Source organism: Aethalodelphis obliquidens, unplaced genomic scaffold, assembly GCF_003676395.1.
Source record: "Aethalodelphis obliquidens isolate GAN/ISIS:26980383/991018 unplaced genomic scaffold, ASM367639v1 scaffold2, whole genome shotgun sequence".
NCBI classification, from domain to species: Eukaryota; Metazoa; Chordata; class Mammalia; order Artiodactyla; family Delphinidae; genus Aethalodelphis; species Aethalodelphis obliquidens.
This window is the reverse complement of record NW_020837946.1, coordinates 57,345,345-57,358,713: the sequence shown is the minus strand read 5'-3', so window position 1 is coordinate 57,358,713 and position 13,369 is coordinate 57,345,345.

Genomic DNA, 13,369 nt, shown 5'->3' with positions numbered 1-13,369 from the left:
AGAGAGAGAGAGAGAGAGAGAGAGAGAGAGAGAGAGAGAGAGAAAGAGAAAGAGAGAAGTATGGAAAGGAGGAGTAAACTACAGATTAAAATGTACTTGAGGCATATCAACCAATTTTTACACTTATTGAATATTGACTATTGGATATTGATTGTAATTGGTTATTTGGAAATTGACCCAAACAAACTGGAAACATTTATAAAGCAATTGGGGAAATGTGAACACTCACTGGAGAATTTTGATACTAAGACAATATTTTCTACATATTATTAGGTTGATGAGGGCATTATGGATCTGGTTTTACAAAGAGTTCTTTCCTTCAGAGATTCTACGCAGGAAGTAATATGATATCTGAGAATTTTCCTCTAAATAACCTGTGGGGAGTGCAGGGTGGTGATGTAGCTGAAACAAAACTGATGAGCTCAGTGATGGGTACATTGGGATTCCTATTATCATTCTACTTTGTATATGCTTGAAGATTTCCATAATAAGACTTTGTTTTTAACTGAAAAGACAATCTACCACCTGGGAAGAGATATTTAATGCCTAGAACTTAAAAAAACAAATATATAAAAAGAAGTTATTAATATCAATAAGAAAAAGGCCAAAATTCCAACTTAAAAATTGGGCAAAGGATACGAATAGGCAGTTTACAGAACAAACTCTAATGATTCTGAAACACATTAAGAAATGCTCAGCTTTACCACTAATCAAAAGAATGAAAATTAAAATCACATTGAGATATCTTTGCACAACTATTAGTTTGGCAAACATTAAAATGCTAGATGATACCACATGCCGGAAACTTTGTGAAGAAATGGGAACTGTCCCTTGCCTTCGTAGGAATTAAAATTTTTATATCCACTTTGGAGACCAACTAGGTAATAGTAAGTCTGAAAATCTGCACATCTCCCAGAAATGAAAAATTACAAGACACTTGCCTTCTTCACCTTCTGTAAAGATGGGATGCAAGTGTCTGACCCAGTCTGCCAAACAGATACATCAGCTCCAAACTTTGAATCTGAAAATGACGTTAAAAAGTAGGGACCAACAGAATGGCCATCATCAAAAAATCTACTAACAATAAATGCTGGAGAGGGTGTGGAGAAAAAGGAACCCTCTTGCACTGTTGGTGGGAATGTAAATTGATACAGCCACTATGGAGAACAGTACGGAGGTTCCTTAAAAAACTACAAACAGAACTACCATATGACCCAGCAATCCCACTACTGGGCATATACCCTGAGAAAACCATTATTCAAAGAGTCATGTGGGCTTCCCTGGTGGCACAGTGGTTGAGAATCTGCCTGCTAATGCAGGGGACACGGGTTCGAGCCCTGTTCTGGGAGGATCCCACATGCCACGGAGCAACTAGGCCCGTGAGCCACAACTACTGAGCCTGCGCGTCTGGAGCCTGTGCTCCGCAACAAGAGAGGCTGCAATAGTGAGAGGCCCGCACACCGCGGTGAAGAGTGGCCCCCTCTTGCCACAACTAGAGAAAGCCCTTGCACAGAAACGAAGACCCATCACAGCAAAAATAATTAATTAATAAACTCCTACCCCCAACATCTTCTTTAAAAAAAAAAAAAAAAGAGTCATGTACCACAATGTTCATTGCAGCTCTATTTACAATAGCCAGGACATGGAAGCAACCTAAGTGTCCATCAACAGATGAATGGATAAAGAAGATGTGGCACATATATACAATGGAATATTACTCAGCCATAAAAAGAAACGAAATTGAGTTATTTGTAGTGAGGTGGATGGACCTAGAGTCTGTCATACAGAGTGAAGTAAGTCAGAAAGAGAAAAACAAATACTGTATGCTAACACATATATATGGAATCTAAAAACCAAAAAAAAATGGTGATGAAGAACCTAGGGGCAAGACGGGAATAAAGACGCAGACCTACTAGAGAATGGACTTGAGGATACGGGGAGGGGGAAGGGTAAGCTGTGACAAAGTGAGAGAGTGGCATGGACATATATACACTATCAAACGTAAAATAGATAGCTAGTGGGAAGCAGCCGCATAGCACAGGGAGATCAGCTTGGTGCTTTGTGACCACCTAGAGGGGTGGGATAGGGAGGGTGGGAGGGAGGGAGACGCAAGAGGGAAGAGATATGGGGATATATGTGTATGAATAACTGAATCACTTTGTCATAAAGCAGAAACTAACACACCATTGTAAAGCAATTATACTCCAATAAGGATGTTAAAAAAAAAAAATGGGTGTGGGCTTCCCTGGTGGCGCAGTGGTTGAGAGTCCGCCTGCCGATGCAGGGGACACAGGTTCGTGCCCTGGTCCGGGAAGATCCCACATGCCACGGAGCGGCTAGGCCTGTAAGACATGGCCACTGAGCCTGCGCGTCCGGAGCCTGTGTTCCGCAACGGAAGAGGCCACAACAGTGAGAGGCCCGTGTACCACAAGAAAAAAAAAAAAAAAAAGGGGGAAATAAATAGTATATTAATCATATTTTAAAAAAGTTTTTTTAAAAAAAAAAAAAAAAAAGTAAGGACCAAGCGGAACCCCTGTCGTGAAGGTGGCAGCAAGCAGAGACAGCACCTCTGTACAATTTCTGGAGTCGGCAATGAGTACAGTCCTAGGAATAGCACAAGCATCGAGCAGGTGTCATTTGGAAATAAAAGGGGCAGTACCTGTGCCTTTAAGCAGAGCAGCATTGTCCTTATTAGATCAATTCCATGGTGTGATGTTAGGTAGTTTATCTTCAGGTTGGTTCTCAAGCCCTTCCTGAGATTCTGTAAGCTATCTGACATTCTTTTCAAAATTATTTTTCTTGTTTAAATGACCCATAATGGCTTTCTGTTGCTTATAACTAAGACTCTTGACTGATGTGGAAAGCAATTTGGCAATGTCTATTAAAACTGAGGCTACGTATATACCCTACAACTCAGCAACTCCACTGCTGCATATATACTTTAGAGCAACATTGTCCAGTAGAAATTTCTACGATGATGACTGTGCCCTCCAATATGCTAGCCACTAGCCATGTGTGGCTACTCAGCACTTGAAATGTGGCTAGTGTGACTGTGGAATTAAAATTAAATTGTATGTGATTAATTCTAATTAATTTAAATTTAAGTATCCATATGACTACACAGTGGCTAGTGGCTCTTTATTGAACAGCAAAACTCTAGCATAATGCTTGCCTTTGTGCACAAAGATACACATTACAGCAGCATTTGCATTAATAGAAATTCAGAAACAAGTTGTAGTCACGCAAACAATACCGTAAAGCAGTCAGAATGAAGGAATCGAGTTTATACTATCAACACGGATAAATCTAAAGAACACAATTTGGAGGGAAAAAGCAAGCTGTATCATCTTAGATACAGTGTGATACCACTCTATGTAAAGTTAAAGAAACACAGAAATATTCTTTACTGATTTAAAAATGTAGTAAAATTTAAAAAAACACAGAAGGGAAGACTTCACGCTAAATTCAGGAGTGTGTTCCCCCTGGTAAGAGAGGAGAGAGACTTGGAGGTCTTCCACGATACACATTCTAAGAGCTGTTAAAGCTTGGGTAAGTATCACTAATTTGTTTTATTGTTAGAATTTTTATCCATATCTAGGTATTTCATATATCAAATATGAAATATTAAAATATTTTAAAATTCTATAAATATATACCTTTTATATATTGAGTAACTGGCTAGCCTGCCTCTTCAGCCTCCTTTCATTCCAATGATCCTAAGGGATTCTCTGTCCTCCTCTTCTTCCATAATAATGGAGCTGTGGCTAGGGTGAGACTTCCCATTTCCCAGTCCCCCTTGCAGCCACTGGGTGTGGGACTAAACTCTTGCCAATGGAAGGTGGGCAGAAGTGAGGTGAGCAACTTGCCTCTCACAGATTCCTGGCTCTGGACTTCCTGGTGGCTGGAATGGCAACAACCAATAGGGCCTTGGCAGCCACATGTGGCAGAGGGAGAGCTGTCATCAGCCACAGTCTCCAAACAGAGCCGTGCACCCACCTGTGACTGTTACCTGAGAGAGAAATCAACTTCCTTATTTCTTAAGCCTTTTTGTTATTGAGTTTCATTATGGCAGCTCCTTTAGATCTGTAATCATCTTTTTTTTCACTTATGTTCCAAATTTTTCTAGTACCTGCATTGTTCATGGTGTTTATTACTATATTTATTAATTAAGGGATTAGGAGTAAGTATAAAATAATAGTAATTTTCACTCGTATTTAGGAAATAAAGAAAATACTGTAAGTTTTTGTAACTGCCAGATAGAGGATAGTGAATTGAAGATTATACAAACAACATTTTCACAGCAGTTATAATTTACTAAGAATTTCATATCTGGCCCATGTGGGCCTGCCTCTAGTTCCAACCTCTCATTCCCAGATTAAGAAACCACGGCCCACATAAAAAGGAATGAAATAATGCCATTTGCAGCAACATGGATGGACCTAGAGATTATCATACTAAACAAAGTAAGTCAGACAGAGAAAGATAAATATCATGGTATCAGTTTTATGTGGAATCTAAAGATGATACAAATGAATTTATTTATAAAACAGAAACAGACTTACAGACATAGAAAACAAACTTATGGTTACCAAAGGGGAAAGGAGGGGGAGGGATAAATTAGGAGTTTGGGCTTAACAGATACACACTACTACATATAAAGTAGATAAACAACAAGGACTTACTGTATAGCACAGGGAACAGTATCTTGTAATAAGATCTTGTTCAGTACCTTGTAATAACCTATAATGGAGGAGAATTTGCAAATGAAAAAATATATAGTATATTTGAATCACTTTGTTGTACACCAGAAACTAACACAACATTGCAAATCAACTATACTTCAATTAAAAAAAGAGAAAGAAACCACAGCCCAAAGTTATTGTACTTGGCTAAGTTTACACTGTGAATTAGTGGCAGAGCCTCCTGGTTCATTCCTACTTCATTCCTCACCTCCTACCACTGCCTCCCTTGCTTGGAAGGGAGCTTAGAGATAATTTGGTTGATGTATGATGCTTCAATTCTGCCCACAGTAATTTATTGAAACATCAGGAAAAGATACACACGCTCCTGGGAATTTATAACTATGGGCCACTCTGAATGTTCACTTACGCACATTATTGTTGGAATAAACTTCTCGGAGCTAGTTAGAAGTTTCGAGACACAGTAATAAGTCTGATTATAAATTCTGGTACAGTGACTCAAAGGCATGAGTGCTCTTCTTCACCCTGGAAGATGAGCATTTACTTTCCATAAGACAATGCCTCTCCAACTTCTCCTTTGCAGTTCCCCAGTTACCAAGCTCTCTGTGTGAGGGGACAAGGTGAGAGAAGGGTTCTGGGTGTAAAATCTAAAGCTCCTGCCTCATGAGCAAAATATCTTTGAACGGTTGTATTTTACTTTGAAAATTCTTGCTGATTTTTGCATGCTACCCTACAACATGGCTTTACTTCTTTTAACATAAAAAGAATCTTTTAAGTCATCAGTTAAATTTCTTAAGTCTCCATTCAAAATCTTTGTGGAAAGTTGATGCCTTATTTGTCCTGTGTCTGGATACACTTCCTCAGGTCCACAAGGGTACAAGTTTCCCTTTTTTTTTTTTGGCCGCACGCTGTGTGGGATCTTAGTTCCCCTACCAGGGATCGAACCCGTGCTCCCTGCAGTGGAAGCACAGAGTCTTAACCACTGGATCACTAGGGAAGTCCCCAAGTTTCCCATTTTTATACTCATAGTTAAGATATTTGGCATGAGAGTAACTTAATGCTCTTCATTTCAGAGCATCACTTCTCCTTCACTCCCCTGAGATTCAGGTTAAAGTTGCTTAGAATTAAAATCTTCCTGCAGGGGATGTTTAAAAACTGGGACTAACTAGATTCCCATGAGAGCCTAGAAGCTTAGTTTTGGAGGGGGCTGGGGGAGGAGGAGGTCACTTACACTTTGGGGAGAATATGAACAATAGAACAGAAGTGTTAAAGGGATGCTAGAGATGATTTAACACACAGCATCAATTCACAGATAAAACAGCAGAAGTCCAGAGAGATTATGGTTCTTGCCGCAAATTACAAAGCTGGCCAAATATCAACATTGACTTTTTCCTTGATTAATAGTTAGTTGGGATATCTTTTGCCCACATTCTAAAATACTACCAGCTATAGAATGCACAGTGGTCATCGGATGCTTCCCAAATTACCAAGAAGTTGTGGAACACTTATAGTTTCCTAACTCTTCAAGGTGGTTAGTACGATTGAGATAGACATTTTGGTAGATGATTTTAGAATCCTTCTGCATTTGAAATGTTATTTAAAAGCCACGTCATTTTAAGCCATGTTCAGCAACAATACCAAATAGCATTCCTAACTCATAAAAAGAAATAAATTATTTAAGTAGAAATAACATGCAATGCCATAATGCAAAGGTCTAGAGCAGGGCTTGGCAAACATTTTCTGTAAAAGGCCAGATAGTAAATATTTTAGGCTTTGCAGGTCATATAGTCTCCGTTAAAACTACTCAACAATGCCATTGCACTGTGAAAGCAGTCATAAACAATATGCAAAGGAATGAGTGGGACTATGTTCCAATAAAACATTATTTACAGAACCAGGCAGTATGCTGAATTTGGCCTTCAGGCTGTAGTTTGCAGACCCCTGCCCTAGAGTCCTATATTTTATAGGCTTTAAGTGGTGTGTGTATATAAAGTCACCCAGAATGCTTGCTCTAAAAATGCTAATAATCTTTAGTTTGGTTAGTTTTATTTATTTTTAAAATAGCTCCTACATATTTTAATATGTTGAATGTAAATCTAAGTGACAGGATACTTCTAGAGATGTGAGTGTCCTGACAAGAGTCGTGTAATACGACTCAGCTCAGTTACCTCATCTGTAACATGGCTTATTGTATCATCCTTATTTAGTTGCTTTTTCTGAACCAGCTGGCTCAGGAATGATAGCTGGATGCACAAAAGATACAAAGGGCATATCATGTATCTCGAGATGAATTTGTTCTATCTATCTGCTTCTTTATTTTGCTTCTCAAGAATGCCAAGTTTCTACACCAGCCTCTTGTGTGGCCCACTGAGAGTCATCGCAGCTTCTTTATCTGAACGCAAGGAAGGGTGTTTACCCACCTCGCATGGGTGTGGCAAGGAAAGCTCTCCGGCTCTGCCAAATGCCATCTCTCTAGCACTTAACGCTACTGCAGCCGGACCTATCCACACACTTTAATTGTTGCCGACAGATGACTGCCAGGCCCCATGGTCTTCTGGCTTTCCATCCAACAACCTGAGAAGGGAGGTAAAAAGGAAAGAAAACTAACAAAACAGGAAAGGAAAGACAACAAAAGGTAAGGTTAATGGCTGAGTGGATAATGGCAGGCAACATCTTTTGCTACCATGAAAAGTATTAAGCCAATGTGTTTGCTGATTTCATTTTGTTGGTGGTCACTTTGCGTTCATTCTGAACATCCAGCAGTTAGCTAAGTAAACACACATGACTGATGAAAGAAGAAAGGGAACTATTTTTACGGGGGCCATTAAACTTTAACTACCATCTGGCAGGGAATGATTAGAGAAGGTCAAAATTAAGGCAGTCAACACAAACGCTGTGTGAATACCTCAGGGAATTAACATGGATAAAGACACTGAACTTGTGGTTAAATAAAGAGACAGACATAAGAGGGAAGTGGTGAACACATCCTTTATGGCTTTGGACCTCATGGTCACGTTCATTGCCAGAGGAGCTCAAAGAGGGGAGAAATAACAAGGAGACCACGAGAAAATCTGAAACACCTGGAAATAATCAGATGTTCTGCACAAATCTTAAAAAAGAAAGTTAAAGAACTACACAGGACCACATCATTTGGGCTTCCTCCCTGCCCAGGAAGGGAATGTTTATAGGAGAGGTGTGTTGAAATCGGAAGATAGTTAATATTCAGATTAGTCTACTATTTCATAGTAGGAAACGGTTTTATATGCTGCTGGGAAGAAACATCAGGAACTATATGCTTGTGAACACTAAAAGACCCCATCATTTTTGGGAACTGCTGTTTGCCCACTAATGAAACAATCATCCAGCAGGTAGTTTGAGAGAGAATTTGAAAAAGGGAAGCTGGGCCTTACTCTTTCAGGTCTTTGGTCAGTTGATAGCACAGTACTTAACCCTAGGGCAGCTTCATCCCGTTGAAAACACACAGAAAAGATTCTTAGAGAAAGCTACTTGTTTTGTCTTGTTTTCTATTTTTGTAGTTTGTATCCAGATGGACTCAGAAGGCCAAATTTCTGAGCATCTGAAAGAGGAACCATGACCAGTGAGTAGTGCTGGGTGGGCCCCTTAGCCTGCTCTCAGTTCTGAAATAAGGAGCTCCATCTGCGGAAAGTCCAGGGCCCTGAGCTTTTCTTTATTAATTCATTTATTAATGGAATATATTTAACATATAACACTGTGTCAATTTAAAGTGTACAACACATTGATTTGATACATACATATATTGTAATAATGATTGCTACTGTAGTGATGGTTAGTCCCTTCTGCCGTGGCATAATTTCTTTTTTGTGGGAATAACTGGGTAAGAATAATTAAGATCTAGTCTCCTAGCAAGTTTGATGATTATAATACAATATTGTTATCCATATAAACTACACCACGCATAGGACCCAGAATTCTGATTACTGGAATGATCAAGACAGGTTTGGAACAAACAAGCTGAAGCCAGTCCATCCTAGGCATCAATTCGGAAATACTCAGATGCAAAAGGAAGGAAGGATGTGTTACCAGAGGCAGTGTACCTGGAAATTCATGATGCACAGCTTCTCTCTCTCTCTCTCTCTTTGATTTCTTATTTAAGGACTTGACTCTATACCAGGTAGTGTGCAAAGACCATTTCCATTCCTTATCTTCTTTGATTATCAATACAATCCTATGAGGTATGCATTATAATCCCCATTGTACAGAGGAGAAAACTGAGAACCAAGACGGAGGGAGGTTAAGAACTGGTCCAAGGATAAGGCCATATGACTGGGAAATGTGGGTGCCAGGACTCGAACTCAGGTCTCACTCTCTGCACAGCTATTGCTGTTATGTTCTTCCCCACAGTGGAATGATCTCCCTCTGCAGCGCTACTGGCACCAAGGTCTTCATCTCAGTTCCCTATGATTATGGGGATTATGATTTCCCCTTCTTGAGTGAGGGTGGGCTCAACTTCCCTTTGGGATCAGAGGCTTAAAAATAATGGACACAACCTAAGCAAATCTGCTATGGTCCCCCTGCATAGCCAGGGAGGTAAAGCCAGGGAGGAACAGACAAGCCATTGTCACAAGGGCCCAAGCCCCTTCAAGAGCTTCTGCAAAAAAAAAAAAAAAAAAAAAAAGAAAAAATCAATGGGAAATAAAACAACTGAGTTTTCCAAGCTGTGAATAATGCTTGGTATTGTCTAGTGGCGGTATGTAAGAATATTTCCCTTGTTCCTTATTTTTAGCATAAAATATTCTGGAGTAAAATTCTATTTTAATTAAAAGTTGAATAATAGCATGACACGCACATATACCCGATGTGCAAGAAAGCGTGGTGTGAAAAGTAAGAAAATTCAAAGGTATGCTAGAAACCTCATCGTTAGCGCACTTCCTTCTGCCTTTGTACTTCTAGAATCTCGAAACATCTGGCGATTTTACCATCAGGAAAGAGTGTAATGTCCATCTGTTAAATCAGGCTTCGGCTTCACTCACCTGGGAGGATCAACCAGATGTGGAGGTCCTTTACATTATTAATGATTTCAGTCTTCCCTTTGTACATGCCCTGTGAGGGCACAGTGTGGGGTACGGCCTATAAATCACTAGAAAGTGAGAAAGTCATCTTTTACTTTATTCTAGGCATAATGAAGGCGCAGAACATTTTTTCTTGGTCAGAGCATAAATCATTAGAATCTATTTCAACTTTGCCACCAGAAGACTTTTAACTGCTTTGCTTTTCTTTGACAGACAAACCATCGCAAATCTTACCTCAACACACACACACACACAAACGCGTGCATCTGCGTGTTTCCTGGTGCTAAGGCCGCAGATGCTAAGTGGATCGTGCAAAGAGCCTCCCTGGATCACTCACATGGTGGCAATCTATGTGATCTTTACAACTTATTTATAAATAGCTTGGTGCGGAATTTCGGTCCAGTCTTTCCTATCCCATCACAGTTATGAGTTGTGCCTCATGTTACAATGTCCCTGTGACAAAGCACTGACTTCAGTTAGCGTCTGTGGACTGAGAAAGCCTGGCCTAATGACAAGTGTGGCTCTATCCATTGTGACACTGTGACCTTTGGCAAGTTACTCAACCTCTCCAAGCTTCATTTCCTCCTCTATGAAGTGGGGGTGATAAGAATAGTACCTACTTTACAGAGTTGTGTTCAGGATTAAATGTGACCGGGTGTATAACTGTACCTGGCACATAGCAAGAACTCAGCAGTCAGCAATTATCAAATAGTAAGACACTGTGAGCAAGCTACTTATCAAAAGCCCTCAGCAAAATTTAGCAGATTTCCCACATAACCCCTGCACAGCCTCCCCCATTATAAACGTCCCCCACCAGAGGGACACTTGTTACAAATGATGAACCTACACTGACACATCACTATGACTCAAAGACTATAGTGTACCTTAGGGCTTACTCTTCCTGTTGTACATTCCATGGGTTTGGACAAATATATAACGACCTGTATCCACCATTACAGTACCATACAGAGTAGTTCCACTGCCCTGAAAATCTGTGTTCTGCCTATTCATCCCTCCCCACCTAACCGTGGCAACCACTCATCTCTTCTACTGTCTTCGTAGTTTTTCCTTTTCCAGAATGTCATATAGTTGGAATCATACAGAATGTAGCCTTTTCAGATTGGCTTCTTTCACTTAGTGATACACGTTTAAGTTTTCTCCATGTCTTTTCATGGCTTGATAGCTCATTTCTTTTTACTGCTGAATAATATTCCATTGTCTGGCTGTACCACAGTTTGTTTATCCATTCACCTACAGAAGGACATGTTGGTTGCTTCCATGTTTGGGCAATTATGAATAAAGCTGCTATAAACATCTGTGTGTAGGTATCTGTATGGATATAAGTTTTCAGTTCATTTGGGTAAATACTGAGGAGTGAAATTGCTGGATTGAATGGTAAGGGTATGTTTAGTTTTGTATGAATCTGCCAAACTGTCTTCCAAAGTGGCTGCGCCATTTTGAATTCCTACCAGTAATGAATTAGCAATGAATCTGTTCAATTTTGCTGTGAGCATAAAACTGCTCTAAAAAATAAAGTTTATTAAAAACTTAAAAAAAATCTTTCTCTCAACAAAATATTTTCTGTGATCTGTTTTCTTTCATGATCTGGATTAGTAGTCCTGCGATCATGGGTATGGCCAATCTAATCTTTCAGTTTCTTCTTCTCTGAATGTGTTGGTGCCCATTATAGTCATAGTAAGATTATTATACTTGTGAAGTCTAGAGGTGCTAATTGCAAGAATTATCATCATCTTCTCAGCAGGTATTTTTTGAGAGCTATCCACATGCCAGATCTGTACCGGGGGCTGAGACATATGGTCAAGACAGGAAAAGAGCATTGGATAATTCCCAACCTTCACTATTGGAACTCTGAGATATAGTTTGCATCTTAAATTTGTAAAAAAAAAAAAAAAATCCCTTAAAAATCCTCAAAGATAATTTACATAAATCTGGTAGAAACATAAGCTTTTCCTTATTTTCTTCATGAGGGTACCAGAGTCTAGAAAATCACATTTAGCAGTGAGAATCAATCCATGTTGCTGCCAACCTCTGAGAAGCACAGAAACTGAGCAGTGAACATCTCATCTAAAACCAACATAAAAAATATGATAAGCCACCAGTTTTTCTTACTTTAGCTTACGTTGCATTAATTACTGTCATGTGGACCTGGGAACACACCTCACTGGGTGGTTGGCCTCAAGCATTTACTCTTTTCCCCTTCCCTTCCCCTCTCTCTGTGATCAAGCTTACTTCTGCCCTCATCTTACTCTTGCCTCTACCTGGGACATAACTAGGTCACTTGCCATCATTCGCCAGCTTTCCCAGGGGCTGGGGTAAGAGCTTTTAAGAGTTAATGTGGGGAACTTCCCTGGTGGCGCAGTGGCTGAGAGTCCGCCTGCCGACGCAGGGGACATGGGTTCGTGCCCCGGTCCGGGAAGATCCCACATGCCGCGGAGCGGCTGGGCCCATGAGCCATGGCCGCTGAGCCTGCGCGTCCGGAGCCTGTGCTCCGCAACGGGAGAGGCCACAACAATGAGGGGCCCGCGTACCGCAAAAAAAAAAAAAAAAAAAGAGTTAATGTGGGAACCTCTCCGCATTTCCCTCTTTATAAACCCCTCTCTTGCCTCCATTTCCCCATCACTACTTCTTATACTTCTAGCTCCTTCTTGTGGTTCACAGTCCCATCACCTCTCACTATTCACACCTTGGAGGTGCTTACAGCTTGTATTTTGGAGCTTGGAAGACCCAACTTCTATCTGTCAGGGAGGGAGAAGGGGAAAGACAAAGTCCCTGTTCCCTTGCAGGGCTGCAGCCAGAGGAAATGCATCATTAGTATCTCCGCTTCATTTTCTGAAGTCGTTTTCCAAGAAAGATTGAGCCAAGCTGCGGTTATTCTCTGCAGTGCTTGTTGATTCCGTATTTCACCTGCATTCGATGTTAATGGGAATTCTGTGATTGACCTGATTCATGAGTCAACATTAGAAGCAAAAGCCTCTTCATTAAAAAGGGATAATAGTGCTGGGGAATAGAACTAGAACCTGCTATTCACCAACAATAATTTAATCCAATTTTTTTCTGGAGATATTTGTGGGAGCCTCTTTTGATCTGACTTATATTCTATCAACCTAATAACATATTCCTTTATAGAAGACCCTATAATTGGCACTAGATTCAAACATCTGCCCAACCACAAACTGGCCTTTCTCTTTGCGTGTGGCTCAGTTGAGGGGGAAAAGATGCAGAGAAAATCTAAAGATTGGATGTCGTCAGGTGAGGGCCCTGTGTGGCTACAGGCTTCTCTGACTCTCTCTCTTATGACTGGGCCACAAATCCTTTTGGAGTGCTTTCCAGATACTCCTCAAGCTATTCCTGATCCAACATTCCCAAATTCAGAATTTTACTTTTTTTCCTGAAATCAGGCCAAGTATCTTTCTGTTCATATAGCTAAAAACTGAACACAGATTAAAGCACTAAGAAAGAATATGGAGAATGTGAGAATACTGTTTATATTTCTTTATTGTAAAGGATAATCGTTTGCTGACAAGGACACACCAATATCTTAATTATAAATATTAGTGAGTTAAATTATTAATTGAACTTGACTCCATGACATCAAAT